The sequence below is a fragment of the Eretmochelys imbricata genome, chromosome 2, assembly GCF_965152235.1.
Source record: "Eretmochelys imbricata isolate rEreImb1 chromosome 2, rEreImb1.hap1, whole genome shotgun sequence".
Taxonomy (NCBI): Eukaryota; Metazoa; Chordata; order Testudines; family Cheloniidae; genus Eretmochelys; species Eretmochelys imbricata.
This window is the reverse complement of record NC_135573.1, coordinates 22,942,064-22,958,345: the sequence shown is the minus strand read 5'-3', so window position 1 is coordinate 22,958,345 and position 16,282 is coordinate 22,942,064. Positions and strand designations below refer to the sequence as shown.

At 42.7% G+C, this 16,282-nt stretch overlaps 1 protein-coding gene across 2 annotated transcripts in view; it reads left to right on the top strand.

Annotated features, from left to right (window-relative positions):
• Window positions 1-16,282, top strand: part of ZHX2 (zinc fingers and homeoboxes 2) — a 113,485-nt gene that overhangs the window by 38,608 nt on the left and 58,595 nt on the right. The window contains exon 2 of one of the 2 annotated variants that reach the window (XM_077809844.1): window positions 5,561-5,634. The exons of the other annotated variant lie outside the window; for it this stretch is intronic. The gene's annotated coding sequence lies outside the window, so the exon portion shown is untranslated. The remainder of the gene's footprint in view (window positions 1-5,560; window positions 5,635-16,282) is intronic. 2 annotated transcript variants of the gene reach the window in all.

Genomic DNA, 16,282 nt, shown 5'->3' with positions numbered 1-16,282 from the left:
AAATAGCCATATCCATTTCAGCTCCATTCAAAACACAAGATAAAGCCAGTTAAATGGGATAAGGACAAATTAGTGGGAATGGAAGGGCAGGGATTATTGTTTCCAAGAGGGTCAGACACCTTGCATGTTTTGCAACATTGTAGGTCTTTGTAAAACACTCCAAAGTGTATCCTTCAACTTCATTATTTTATATTTCATGTTGATGTTTTTAATAAAAAAACGTGTTCCCTTGCTTTATGGGTTTGTCTGGGAAACAAAGGGGAAGTGGATTAATTAATCCTCAATACACCTATCAGGTATGTAAGCATTATTTATTCGCATCATAGAGATATGTATAGGACTTGCCCAGGCTTACACAGAAAGTCTGTAGCAGAGCCAGAGAAGCACCCAGATCTTCTGATTCCAGTCTTGTGCTCAAACCATAAAGCCATACTTGTTATATGTGCTTTTTGTTATTGTAGCAATGTATATTTAGTAAATTACACAAGGTTACTGACTAAAAAGGGTACTTGTATGAGGTTTGCTAAATAGCTGATGCAGGAATGATTCTCTTGCCGCAAAGCTTGCCTAGTGCTTAAAGAAAAGACGCTTAGAAATCCAAAATCTTATATGTTAAAACTGATGTCTGTCCTGCAAAACCAGGATCTGCCAGGATGAATTGAATTTTCAGCATGTTGATATAGATTTCCAGACAGTTTATAGCTGCTAAGTATATCATAATAACAGCATATAATCTACAAACTGCAGACCATACATTGCCAATGCAGCTGTGAATATTGAATTCAATATCAAACAAATAATTCAAGTAAATAGGGCTGTAATTTTTATTATGGTAATTTTTAGGGGAAATCCATGTATTAGGGTGAAAAATATCAGAACCCTTAGGGCTGTGACTTAAATACTCAAAAGGTACGAGTCTTGGATTCTCATTTAAAGGGGTCATTTCAAGAATTGTGCCCATAATGCCCTTTTTGATGCTCTGCCTACCTGAGTGTTCCCTGTGTTTGAGTACTTTATGGGAAATAGTTGGAACATGGACCAGAGGGAGATCTTGGCTACTTTTGTGACAAGTTTAGTTCACACTGAGTTGCAAGCTTGTGTCTTGCCTCCTCCCCCAGTACCCCTCTCTCTCTCTCTCTCTCTCTCTCTCTCTCTCACTGCTATGAGTCAGAACTCCCATTCCCAAGAGCCCCACCATTCCAAGTAGGGGCTTGGTTAATTTTTAGCGCATATGCCCCTGACAGAGCTAAAGTCCGAGCGATTTTGTGATCTTGCAGCGAGAAAGCTCTACATAGGCAGTAAAGTACATCAGCATTGGTGAGAAGGGAATCTGAGTTGGAACTTGGAAGGCCTGGGAAGGGTCACAAGTTCAGGCTAAAGCTTTGCCTCAAAATATTTGTCACCACAGCCTGGATGTAGTAAGTTTATCGCACTTCCTCTGATGTCCGTTCTTTCCTTTAGACAGACCTCTTCCATCCAGACAGGGAAAAGGCAGGGCAGTGCAAATGCTCTGAGAACATTTTCTTTGATGAGAGACGCTGACTGCATAACATGTAGACAGAAGGATAATAACCAAATTGAGTAAGTCTCTCTTGCTCAAATCTGGAATATGTTTGGTTAGCTGGACAGAGGGTTTTCCTAACTATGAATCAGGACATTTATACTCCATGATCAAACAAGTATAGTAGAGCACAGTGTCTTTTTAAAAAAAGAGAGATGACTCATTTATTATGATTTGCCATTCCTCTTTTCAGTAATAAGACTGAAATGTAGGCTTATTTTAGCTCAGGAGGGAAGCAGCACTTTGTGATACTTATTTTTATATCTCTGTCGATAGGGGGACGTAACATATACCAACTGCCTGCCCCACTCCCACTCGTGTTTTGCATTGTAGACAGCCTGGGGAATGCTGAAGCCAGAAGGTTTGTGTCTGCTCACCAAAGAACTGGGTTAAGCCTAAATAGGAAGAGCCAGAGAGTCCAAAGGCTGTTCTCTGCCAGCAGATGTTTTGCATTATCTGCTGCACACTGATGCTTTCTGTGAACCTCACCAGGGCTTAAACTACCATGTTGGCATCTTCTGGGAAAAATCTTTGCTTTAAGAGCAAGGGTAGCTAAAGAACGCAAACAGTTCAAGGACTCCCACTTCCATCATAAACATTTCTTATACCAAACTGATAATTTTCTTAGTTTCAGTGAATCTCAAAGGAATTTCTTTTTACCCGGCTATTAAAAGGTATAGTTATTTTCCCTTCCCCACCCCCTTCCCACGTATCACCCCACAGAAACATCTGCTCTAGATCTATGTTCCAGATCACCAGAGATCTTGACATTTGGGGATTTGTTTCCTTCAGCTTGAACAATGAAAAGTCACTCCATTTTCAGATTCTCAGTGCCGTTATGTTTGGGCTGCAAAAAACTGCACGGGAATGTTTGAGTTTATAAAAAAGAGTTTCTAATAGGTTTTTTAAAAAATCCTTAAACTATTTATATTGGTGTAAGATTTTTGTCAAAACTTTTTTTTATAGCAATCTAAATGTTGCGCTCAATTTGAGACCCCTTTGAGGGAGACAGCATAGAATCATAGAATATCAGGGTTGGAAGGGACCTCAGGAGGTCATGGACCATACAGACTGGGATACAGAAGGGAGAGTCAAGAGATTCATAGATCCGAGACCAGAAGGGATCACTATGATCATCTAGGTTGACGTCCCATATAATACAGGCCATAGAACTTCCCCAAAATAATGTGATGTGAGTTTTGTCAGTAATTTGGTGAGTTAGGTTCTGAACCTTGCCCAAATTTTCTCATGCCTCAGTTTCCTCACCTGAAAAATGGGAATGATGATTACTTACCTTTTGTAAACATCCTGAGATGTCTGTATGAAATGCACCATTATATGTGATTATTTATTATCTGATGTAATTTCAGTAGTGCTAACCCCAACCATTCAAAAATTAGGTCAGGTCCCCAAAAATCCTGAGATTGGCTTAAAAAACATGAGTTTTTAAAAATAATATATATATAACCTTTTTTATTTGCCTTCTGGTTTCTTAGCCTTTAGGTTTACCCTCAGGTTATGGTTTCAGTTTTTTCTCCACACCAATGAGGAGTAGAAACTTTTATGTTTAGAGCTGAGAATCTCACATAATCGCTGTAGGAGCCGGGGCTTTACGAAAAGCATCAAACATTGTAAGACTCACCATAAAATCCTAAGAAGTAGCAACACTGTAAATTTTTATAATCCTTCCTTTAAAAACAGAGTGGAGATGGGGCTCTCTCTGTTGCGGTCACAATTCTCATCACCTTCCAGGAAAATAGCTGTCTCCAGTCCTCGGCTCAGGAATGCCTACTGTTACTGTGGTAGATTTGGAGCTGCCTGTAACTTACCACTATTCTGTGTGTTTGTCTGACTGCTGTAAGGGGGTTTACTGTATGAGATGAAGGGGTTAATTCAAGACAAGGCTGGCTGCACATAGGCAGGAAAGAGTACAATGTCTTCAGATAGCCACTCATCTACCAGCACTCTCAAGACAGTGCAAGAGCCATTGACTTTGAAGCTCCACCTCTGACACCCTGCTGAGCTCACCAGACTGGTTTTGGGCAGCAGGGCAAAAGGGGCCTGGGAAATTGAGAACAAAGCACTTTGGTTGGATTTAAAAGCCAGACCCTCAAGAACATGGTGAGGGAGAGTCAAGGGGAACAGATTGAGACCCAGGCTCCCTGAGGGTAGAAGTCTGGGATAAGATAGGCCTGCCTAGGATTCTAGGTAAGGTAGGCATGCATGCAGACCTTTTGTTTTAAAAAACCTTTTCTCTTATGCTGTGCTTTGCTCCTACTGGTAAGATTAAGCAATACTTGGTTTTAAGAAGGCTGTTTTGGGTCACTGTAACCAGTGGTCGCGGCTCCCGAAGGGAAGAACTACAGGTACTGAACTCAGCTGGCTTGAGCAAGGTTGATACACAGGGGACTGTGGCTGGCTGGGACTCAGTCTAAGAGAGAGAATTGGAGGATTCTGTCCGAAAGAAAGTAAAGGCACGAGGCCTGGCAGCTGAGGGGTGCATTCAGAGAGACCAAAAGAGGGGTAAGCAGTGTAGTGATCTCTATAACTATGACCGCAACTAAGGGTCTGTCTACACTGCAATTAAAAGCCCAGGGCTGGCCTGTGCCAGCTGACTCAGGCTCACAGGCTTAAGCTGCAGGGCTATTAAATAACAGTGTAGACATTCCAGCTGCAGCTTAGGCTGTAGGACCCAGTGCGGGGGGGGGGAGCCCAAACCCAAATCCAAGCCCAAATCAGCTGGCCCAGGCATGGATGTCTAATTTCAGTGTACACATACTTTGTATTGCTTTTTAAAATTACAGTTCAGGGGAATTAGAGCTTCTTTGTATTTTGAGATCGAGCAAAGTAGGTGCAGTTTTCCTTTAACTATGTATAAATATGTAACTTTTTCAACTCAAACTTCTTGAAAATGGTTTCGGTTGTATCACACGCCCCAGTCTCACAGTTATTGGAATTGCTTTGATGTTCTTTCCAGAAATCAAGTCGTATCTTCTTTTGGGAAGAGCCAGAAAACATCTTCCTCACTTGCTGGAAAGGAGCAAAAGACTTATGGTGACTCTCTTCCTATCCAATTACAGATTTTCCAACTTCCCATTCAGTTGAATGACAAGACAGTCTAAAGTTTATGTCCAAATCCTTCAGATTGAGTTAAAAATGCAGGTGGTTCTCTATTTGCTGACTGAAATGACAATTTCCTTCAATCCCTTCTCTTGAACCATTCACTTAATCGTGATATTTGCTTCCCGTGTTCTTCTTGCTCTTACCACTCCCATAATTATTCTTTACCTCCGACCTCATTCCAAACCCACCTTACTCTACAGGCTCAAGGGTTGTCTGTCTGCCTGGCTCCCAGATACACACACCCCTTCTGAGTCACGCTAAGCTTTTATCATCAGGGCTATTGCTACAGCTGCTGAAAACGGGAGTAGCCCTATCTTCATTCTGGTAAGAAACGGAGATAGGTAAAGCAAACGGTAACATTTGGGACACATCAGATGAGTCCTTCTGGTGAGGAAAATGGCAGCAGGACTTCTGTCAGCAGGTGCCACTACTCTCTCCAGAGGTCTACCACACCCTGGATGGATGACCTCTTTGTCAAGATGCCATCTCCCCATGGGCTAGCAGAGCAGATTGTGCTTTGGAGGAACGTGTCTATTGCTGGTAGACCTTCTGGGGTTAGTTACAGTATATACAATTAGCAGCAATATTTTAGGATTCCAGAATGTATGATAGGTCTCCACTGTCTGCTCAGCTTAAGCAATATGAAATCTTGTTCCAGACACTTCCCAGGTAAATAATGCTACCTCCATATGAACTGAAGTCCAAATCTTCTGGTCTAGCACTCTGTCTTAGTAATGGTGAGCTAGAAAAAACTATTGTCCCTCAGTCTGCTCTGATTTTTGTTTTACTTGCTGGTCAGAGAATTGGGGTGGGTGTTTGCTTTTTTTCCCCTTCCTTCTGATTAGTTAAGTTTTTATTCCTTCCCACCCCCTGTAGGTGTCTGAAGTTCTGCCTGTCTTCAGTGCAGTTAAAAATACTAAAAATCCCATGATGTAAGTGATACGTTACTGGTGAGTAACATTTTCTCTTTTGTTTAAAATGAGAAATCTGGGTTTGGTCAAGCAGAAGGAAGGAGATGGAAGATTAAAAATCAAAGTTAAAGTGCCCTTATTTAAGATATTTTGTACAGTGAGAAAATCCACTGTTTTTTTGACCTCTCCTGTAAATCACAAAATAAGGTCCATACTGTATGGGCTGAATAATAGCCGTGCTGAAAACATAGACCACATCAATGTGTTTAACTGAGAAAAGGGACAACAAAATGGACCTGTGGCACTATCCAAAGCTCATTTATTGCTTTATTTGCTGTGCCACAGACAGATGAAATTTTGATTTTCATGTTGTTGGAGATCTAAGTTCAGAATTCTTCTTTGGTGGAAAATCTGCATATTCTGAAGGGAAAAGGGAAAAACCGGATCTGTCAAGATTCTGATGACATTTGTATCTAAGACGCCAATTGTATCATCGAAATAGACAACTGGTCTAGTTGGGGCTGGTTTTTGGGGAGCAGTAGGAACAATGTGTCCCAGAGCAACAGCGCTATTAAACCACAGGTCTGACACCTAGATCCTGCTGGATCTAGCCAAGTGTAGAGGACTGGGACAATGAGAAGCACAAATACATGGGGGGAAATTGGGGCCAAAAACTCTAGGATCCATGGGTCGGATCCAGGTGTTCACATGCTGTTTCTCCAGTATTCACTGGGATCCAGATTTATTTTGGTGTAAGAGGCATGCCTACACTTGCTCTCCATTTAGGCATTACAATTTGGAAGGTGGGGAGAAAAATACTGGCTGGGTCTAGGTGCCAGACCCAGGGTTTAGTGTGGTATTGTTCTGAGGTACATATCGGCTTGGCGGGGGGAGGGGCGAGTTTACAGCAGTAAATGCAGTTAGTCTGCTCTCTATTTTTATATTCTAATTTGTTGTCTTGCACACTAAAATGGGCAAGATCCAGGTAAACCTATCTTTTATCCACACCGTACAGTGATGCCTGTTGTTGCTTCCAAATGAGCAGAACTTCAAGTTGAAATACAATCCCATTTCATTTTGCTTCAATGGAAAGAATCCCTTTGCAAGGATGGGTCACAGAGAGAGCAGAATGAGACCACAAACTGAAACCATTTAGGGAAGAAAGTTGTAAGGACTATATTTTGCCAACGAGAGAGAGGGACCGATTCCAGCTCTGCTGAGAAAAGAAATGATCACTAAAACATCTAGCAGTCATTTAGGAATTGAAAAATGTAGGTATAGAGTAGCAATTTTGCAATAGAAAATCCTGTGTTTCAGTCATTTTGTGAAATGTTAAAGTAAGCATAAAGAGGCAAATATTTTGGAAGAGAAGCTATTTTTTAAAGTGCAGTTATTGTTAGAAAAGTGACTCTGAGTTATCTGGGGATTTTTTATTCTCCTTGATAACTTCCATAGCACATATTCTCCAGTTGAATAAAAAATGTTTTTCTCTAAACTACCAGTGTTTCCAATGCCCCCTGAGCTCTGAAAATCTGCCTGTGTTCTTTCAGTCAGTAGCTAAGACTCTGCAGTCAGGACAGAGGCCATTCTGCTTCTGATGCATGAGCCAGACCAGAATCCAGCTCCTTTGCCTGCAGCTGTGTTGCCAGCAAGAGTAGAGCTTGTTTGTGTCAGTAAACCCAGCAGATATGACGGGGATAGTCACAGGGGATCAATGTATTAGAAAGATGCCCTCTTCACCTAGTGTCTCTTTCTGAACATAACCATGGGTTAGAGGGCCACTTTAAAGTTGTTTGTTCACCTAGCTTGAAAAGTAACGTTAATTTGTTTTGAAAATTCATTCATACATTTGAACATTGGTTGGGGGTGGGAGGTTGTTTGTTTGTTTTTTGTTTTTGTTTTTCTCTTTAAGGATATTTATAACGCTCACATCCTGGAACTGCACCTTTCCTGTACAGTAACAAACCACTTCTCCAAAGGTGCGCACCATGGCAGTCCTTCCCTCCCCTGCTGTTCCTTTAGACACACTTCTACTGAGCCAGGGGTGGGCAAACTTTTTGGCCTGAGGGCCACATCGGGATTGCGAAACTGCTGTGCCTCCCCAAACAGCCTGGCCTCCGCCCCCTGACTGCCCCTCTCAGAACCCCCAGCCCACTCCTTGTCCCCTGACTGCCCCCTCCCAGGACCCCCCACCCCAACCACCCCCCAGGACCACACCCCCTATCCAACCCCTCCTGTTCCCCACCCCCTGACTGCCCCCGGAACCCCCTGCCCCTTATCCAACCCCTCTCCCTCCCCCTCCCCCCACGCCACTCAGAGCAGCAGGAGCTCGCAGCCCTGCTGGCTGGCCAGAACCAGCCACGCTGCCGCGCTCCCCCGCAGGAGCGGCGGGCCAGAGCACATGCAGTGCAGTGAGCTGAGACTGTGGGGGAGCGGGGACAACAGGGGAGGGGCCGGGGGCTTGTCTCCCCGGCCGGGAGCTCAAGGGCCAGGCAGGACGGGCCCGCGGGCCGTAGTTTGCCCACCTCTGTACGAAGCTGTCAGTATTGAAACTGGCAAGAATCCAGCGCTCCAGCCTTTCAGAGGCCACTCTTCTTATGAATTCTAGGGTAGTGCTAGCTTCCAGTGCAGCTGGAAGATGGGGAGACTCACTCGTATCTGCCTGCTCATTCTTCAAAACTCGGCTGGTAGCTCAAGTTGAACAATGTCCATCTTCTAAGTCAGACCAAAGTGAAGGGATGATTTTGAAAGAGGAGTGCAGCCTGTATGTGCCACTAGTATATCACGGCAGTGTTGAGAGAGTGAAGAATAAAACTGAGATAACAGACCACTTGGAAGCCACACAGGTAATTGGTGTGCATTATTCTCATGAGGCTATAAAATTATTTGTGGTGTGATGTGGTCACTGCAACATAGTAAGAGCAGACTGTAAAATTCCCAGCTACCTGTCTCCTAATATACTGGCACATTAAATCCTCTTGGACAGAAGTGTGAATGAAGAGAGTGATAAACTGGGGAATGCAAAATGTCTGCAGCAGAGTTCTGCTGACTGACTGAGGGAAATGATACTGCTTGAGAGGTGGGGGAGAAACTGGAGATGGAAGAGTTTGGTTTCTGCACCTTTGCTATCTGCATTTCCTTTCAGTAGTTTCCTGTAGTTAGCAATGCCTAAGGGCCAGATGGTTAGTTATTCAGAGATACGTTTTAAGTGTAATTGTCATGTTCAACCTGGTGAGATTTTGAGGGGTCCAGGGGAAGGAAAATCCTTTAATATCCCTTCATCATTTTTTCTCTCTTTCAGTTCCCCGACTCTCCTCATGGCAAGCTTTCCCTAAGCCAAGGAGAGCTAGATATTGCCTATCTTTTTTCCCTTCCTTTCCTCCCTCAAGAGCTGTCAATATTGTCGCAGAGGTCACCCAGACAAGCTACTTAAGAAATGGCTGAGGGTCCATCCAGGAACTGAGCCCAAAACCACCACAGTGTTCCAGGATCTTGCCTGGTGCAGGGCTCAATGACCAAACTTGTGTCCAGTGTATTGAAGTGCGGACCTGCGGCAAAAATCAAAAATCCCTTCTGTGTAAGGGAATGTGCGTTACACATTGCTAAGTGGGTATGAATCTAACAATCTTGCTTAAGACTCACCTCTGAATTTGTTCCCAGATGTTTTCTTCATGTTCAGATAAATCCGATATTCACCTGGATTATAACAATGAGAGAATCCTCTTTCCTAGTTACCCAACAGCTGATGATGTGCCCGAGAGGCCTAATCTCAGATATACCTGTGTAAATCAGGAGTCCACTGAAGTCCATGTATTGACTTTAGCCAACTTCTTTTGTGATGTCCTTTTGACTTCATAGTATGTGGTTTGTTTAAAATGCACGTTATCACTTTTAGTATTGGATTCAGGATGTAGTGATTTTGTGTATGACACAAAATTCCCGATTTATCTGTGGGTCACATAAAGGAGATGTTCGTTGCGGCTGACTGTTCCCTAACAGGAAATGTTGGGGTGGTTTTGTAGTCAGCCCTGAGTTTGCTAACCATTTGTAACCACGTTAAAGACGAACAAAGCAAAGGAGAAAGTTCACCGAGTGCGCACAATAATGACTGTTCAAAATGTGGCAGAATGACAGCGGTTTGCTGGGCTTCCCTCTCCTCTTTTATGTGAGCTGAGAGATTCAGCTCCAGCTCCTTCAGTTCCTTGAAGGCTAAAATGTTCATTTTCACTTTCACCAGAAAGTCCACCTCTCTAAACATCATCAATTAATAGGCAGATATTCCCTGTGCTATATCAACCCCTTGCCCGAGTAGTATTGGGGGGAGACTGTGTATTGTAATTTCTTTAAAAAACTGAACACACGTACTAGTACATAGGGGGGAGTGAGGGGAATCCTGTCTCTAAGGAGTCCGAGCTTAAATAAAGCTACCCTTTTTTGACCTCAGAACTTGAGACCAGAGATCATAATGACCAGAGATGGAAGGCACTTATTGGATCACACAGTTCTCACCATGGCAGGATGAAGAGGAGACTTATTCCTTATTGCCATGAAATTACATTCGATCTCATACATGTGGGGGTTAGAGTTTCCAAAGCATTCACCATTGGCTTAGCTCTGCTCCCTTGACAGTTGTAAGGCTGCAATCCATTATTCTGTTTTTTCTGGACTTTGATATGGCACCCATTTCATTAATATCGCAGGATCCTACCCAGTAGATCAGAGCCTGACAATTCCTTATAGTGCCGAAAAGGAACAAAAAAAATATTTTTTTAAAAAGTTTAACAGTTGGGGGAGAGGGGCAATTTTCATTGAGCAGGTTGCCATGAATTGCATCAATCCAAGAACTGCTTGTGGTTGTCATAGTCACAGCCTACAACACCCAAACAAAGCAGCAAGGAACCAAAGCTGGCATCCAAAAGCTGTTATATTAATAACATTCTTCTGGTTAATAACTACTAATTTATGTATGTAGTTTTCGTTTTTAAAAAAAGGTATGAAACTTAATAATCTTTTGCCCACAGCTTGGTGTGGGTTTTTAAATAAAGTCTAATTTTTCATCCTCCCCCAAAATTGGACTGGAATTTCTGATTCAGTAAGAATCCCTGCAGCAAGTTCTATTGGTATGACACATAGGTAAAATCCTGACCAGTGAAGTCAGTGGTAACACTTCCATTGACTTTAATGGGGCCAGAATTTCCCCCATGAGAAAGGTGATTCAAAGGTGATTGCCCAGTGGGCAGTCTTTCAAAGGTCATTGCACACATGACAATATCCATGTGATAAATTGCACAGGGCTGTGATAAATAAATTTATTACAGGCCTATGAGTGTATTGCTTGCTTCCTAACCCATCTCCCCAAGACTTATTCTAACATCCCAAGTCCTAGAGTAGCTTCAAACTCCTCCATTTTTTCAATAAAACAACCTGAGTGAGAAAAGTTTTATCCTTCCTCCTCCACCACCCAAATAAGAAATTTATGCCCCAAAATTTACCTGCACAATGCCCAGGATAAGTGAGATTCTGTCCTGAGCCAGGGACTCATTTTCGTCTCTATAAAATATCATAGCTGTAAAATCTGGTACCTTGGGATCCTGCAAAGCTAAAAATACAAGCTTTATGCAATTGGAAAGATGAGGCTCAAATTCCTACCTTCCCAGTGGAGCCCAATGCCTGGCAGGGGCTGAGATATCAAACTTAAAAGTAGTGACATTTTTGTGTGTGTGTGTGTGTGTGTGTGTGTGTGTGTATATATAATATATAAAAAGCTCTTCCAGGCTAGTTTTGAAAGGGTTTTGCACTTACCAGATTTTATTTTTCTCTCCCTCTGAGACCTGCACAGTTGGACTTATGGCAGTGGTTCTCGTGACTCCAAATGGGGTTGTGCCATTAGCAGATGGGGTCATGGCAATCCCTAATATGTGGAGGATGCCATTTTGCTCCACACCGCATGACCGGTTATGTATAGTGCATGTGAGGTCACCATGCATGGAGGACACCATTTTGTACAATGAAGAGGCATCCCCTGCACAGCATGACCTCACCCGCACCATATGTACGAGGTCATGCTGTGTGGAAGATGCTATTATGTAGGGCAAAATGGAGTCCTCCATACATGTGACCTCACACTTGCAGGGAGGGTGAGGTCACACTGTGCGAAAGATGCCATTTTGTTCTACAGAATGGTGTCTTCCATTCTGCGTGGCTTCTGGGAGACCATAATTCATTAAAATGGGGTCATGCCAACAAAAAGTTTGGGAACCCCTGGATTATGGTAACTTCAGGCCCCTGCTACAAGAAATAGTCCTAATAATTTTTTTTAGACTTTACTAAAATAGATTTTCTGTGACATATGGCACATAAATGGTACAACCTACATGGTTATGTGGTGTGAGCTAAAGGTTTCATGAGCACTCATTTAGAATAACCTGCATAGTTTATTCATGCCTTCATCACTTGTGAGTAAAGCAGCCATTCCAAACTTACACCAGTAAAACCTCTATACCATCCCATTCCATCATGTAGTTCCTATTTAATAGGGTCTACAATGCACACTCCAAAAGCATTTTCTTCCCATGTTGGGGGCAGACACTGAGTGCAACAGGCATTAGCCACAACAAAGAGGTCAGAGTCCAGAACCAAAGCGACCAGAGATGATCGCTGTACTCAGGGACTATTGATTCAGCGACTGCTGTATTCTTATCAACTCGGTCGTTACTGTGAGAGCCCCCTGCAAGGTCTTGTTAAATAATAGCTAGTGGTTGATTAATGTGCTGTGAGTCAGCAACGCAGTATTTTAGCTTTCTCTAGTTGCTATGGTAATGTTATTTTAACAAATAGCTTTTTAATATTTAATGAAAACTATGCTTCTGGCAAGCTAGAGTAAGAACTACTCCAATTACTACTACAAAGGGTTAGCAATGAAGAATATTTCAGAGCCACATTTTTTCCCCCCAGAACTGTCAGCTCCCTAAAAATCACTTTAATTCATTAGTTGCAAGAAAATGTAAGCCTGTTCCCAAGACACAAAGCAAATGTAATGCAAATCCGCAGTTACTCCGCAATTGAAGGTTGTCACTTCTTTGATGTGTAATGTCAACTCACTACATGAGGACATAGCAGTATGATAGCATTTATTAAACATTTATTTGTAGCTGGAATTCCTCATTTTACCTGTGCCTGCCTGATTTTGTTTGCTTCATGTTCCTTATGCGTCAGGTTGGATGCTTTTTTCCCTGCATCAGCTGGTACAGGAGGCAGTTGCTGTATCCAGATCAGACTCTGGAGTGAATCTTTTTTTAAGGTGAGCACCTGTGCTCCCTAATAAACCAAATATTCTACAGGGGAGACAAAAACAGAGTACCAAGTCCAAAAAATAATTAAAAGCTCTTTTTATGAATTACATCATTTTATATTTTTTTATCATCTGCATAGTATCAGAAGTTGCTGGGCTTTTCAGGTAAGAAAGCTGCTCTGGAGAACTTATTGTGTGTGTGTCTCACAAATAATATAAGAAGGAAACATAACGTGAATAATTCTATATAATGTGAGTTTCATAGATAACATTTATATTACATAATTTTATATCAAGCAATAACATTATTTGAATGTTAATTAATTTTCTTTGTAAAGTGCTTTGATATCTTCAGAAGATTCCATTCTGTTCTAGATACCTGACATAGTTCTCTGGTCCACAGCACTGTTGTATCTGAGCACCTCAGTTTTACACATATATCCTCGCCACAACCCCAGGAGGTAGGGAAGTGCTGTTACCTGCATTTATCGTTGGGGAACTGAGGCACAGAGAGAGAAACTGACTTGGTTAAGGCCACATAGGAAATCTGTAACGGAGCTGGGAATTGAGCCAAGTCTCAGGCTACTGCCCTAATCCTGGACCATCCTCCTCATTCTATACAGGTTTTTATACCACCTTGTCATCTTAGTATGTGAGCAACATCCAAAGCAACATGATTAACATCTGTCAGATTCATAGATAAGCGTTATAGAAATGAAATATCCCAGTGAGAGGCAAACATTATTAAACCCAATAAGTTTCCATATGAGCAAAGCAAAGTGCAAAGACGTTCAGACCTGCTGAAGACCTTCTAGAAAGTCAGTGACAGAACCAAGACAAGAACTTAGGAATCCTGCGTTTCCTGCTCTACTCATTAGACCATTGTCCCTCCCATTTATCCTAACTAAATTATAAGATCATGTAAAATAATCAACGAGGGAAGAAAAATAGAAATCTCACATTCTCTCATTTTATTTTTCTTTCCCCGTTGATTATTTTAAGTGATTTTACTATGTTTGCTTAATATTGCACAAGTCTAAAAACCTTTATTACATCTGATACCACACCTCTTATTTACATGCTGAACATTTAGATTCATCTTATAGCCTTGTAGCTTCTGTAAAAGTGTAGTCGGTGTCAGGCCCTTTGACATATTACCCTTTGAACTGAGAAGGGACTCGACAGCTGAATGTGACAGACAAAAGAAGGAAAGGTGGGCAGGGGAAGACAAGGTTAATTTACAAGATCACACAGTTATATATAGGTTCATTCTTGTACCATTCCTGATGGTTCCAAGAGAGGAGATTTCTTTGTTTTACAAAAATAAATTAAGTAAAATGCGGCTACCACAGAAGCAAACTCAATGGTCTTGTAGCGAAGGTGCATCTCTAGGAGGCATTTAAAAGAGCATCGGGTAGTGGCTTTGCAAATTAATTCAGGGAGGGCATTCCATGCCTAAGGGCCAGCATGGAAGGAAGGCCTGGAGATTGTTGTGAGAGAAGCTGACAGACACATGGAAGAGGGTTCAATTGCTGGTGGAATGGAGGAGGCAAGTGTCAAGATGATAACATACAAGAGCTGACAAATTATGGAGGAGCAAGAGCCTTAAAAGTGAGGATTAACAGTTTGAACTTAATGCAGTGGAACAGGGGGAGTCTGTGGAGGGACTTGGAAGGTGATCTGGTGACAGTGACTAACAAGGAAAGATGATTATCCTAGCCACTGTGCTTTGGAGTGTGTCAGAGTGGGGTGCTGTGTGTAACTGGAGAGGAGGCAGCAGTAGCCAAGAAAGGAAATGACCAGGGCCTGAACTGGAGCTTTAACAATGTGGTCAGATTTTGGAATTAACATGGAGGGGAAAGCAGCAGGATTTGTGTGCTAACTGGATGTGAGGGGTACAGGCAAGGGAGGAATCAAAGATGGCCTGGGTCTGAGTGACATGTGTTGTCAGCAGTGCTGTAGAATGGGAGAGGAGAAGGAAGGGTTTGGGAGGAAAAGTCAGGAGTTCAGTTCCACTGTGTTCAGCTTGCTGATGAAACAGTCAGGGGATGATGTTGGAGCGATTGCTCTGGGGGAAGGTATGCAACAGAGCGGTAGGGCTCTTCTGTTCACCTTGTTAGCAAGTTTTGGAGCCCTCCTGGGTGATGTGATGGTGACTGATAACTGCTGACTCCTGGCAGGTCTGGCTTGTTAACTGTATTATCCTGGACAGAAGGGAGATTAGAGGAGCTCTGAGCGGAAAGGCTAGGGGGATGGGATAGAAGGCTGTCTGCTGGGAAATGCAAGGATCAGCCAACCTTAGAAAGAAAGCTTAGACTAAGGGCAGGTCTACACTACAGGGCTAAGTCGACCTAAGTTACGCAATAATGTAGCTGGAGTTGACGTACCTTAGGTCAACTTATTGCGGTGTCTACACTGCACTGGGTCGACGGGAAAAACTCTCCCATTGACTTACCGTATGCTTCTCGTTCCGATGGAGTACCAGAGTCGACGGGAGAGCGATCAGCAGTCAATTTAGCGGGTCTTCACTAGACCCGCTAAATCGACCCCCAGTAGATCTATTGCCACGTGTCGAACCTCTGGTAAGTGGAGATGAACCCTAAGGTTCAAGTTTTTGTTGTTTGTTAGGACAGATCTACGCTAGAAAATTTTACCAGCCTAGCTAAGTCAGTCAGGGGTGTGGGGTTTTTTTGTTTTTGTTTTTTCAATGGCATAGATATGCAAGTAAAAGACCTAGTGTAGATGCAATTATACCAGTATAAAAGTGCTTATACCAGTGTAATTTGTGCCAGTTCCCCAACCAGACTTTCCACTGTAGACTAGGCCTTTGTAATTCAAATGTAACCTCCAGGAAAAGGTGTCAATTCCAACCAAATACAATATGTAGAATCTGTTTACAGCAGGGTTAGAATTTTGCCTGCTCGTAATACAAGGGCATGATCTAAACCCTAGCATATTCCAGCAATACTATTTCACATTAAGGGTAATAAGCATATGGACTTAGGCTGTGTCTACACTTAAACTGCTACAGTGGCACAGCTGCTGTGCTTCAGTGTAGATACTCACTACAGCGACAGGAGAGGTTCTTCTGTTGTAGTTAATCTACCTCCCCAAGAGACAGTAGCTAGGTTGATGGAAGAATTCTTCCATTGACCTAGCAATGTGTACATCAGGTTAGGAAGGCTTAACTACCTCGCTCAGGATATGGTCAGAATTTTTCACACACCTGAGTGACGTAGCTGGATCAGCCTAACTTTTTAGCGTACACCTGGCGTAAGTTACTGGGGAAGTCTGCTCTAGAACAAAGGGTGTAGTACTGTAAAGAGAAACTGAGGCCTGGTCCACACTAAAAAGTGGTCAACACAGCTACGTGACTCAGGGACGTGAAAAATCCAC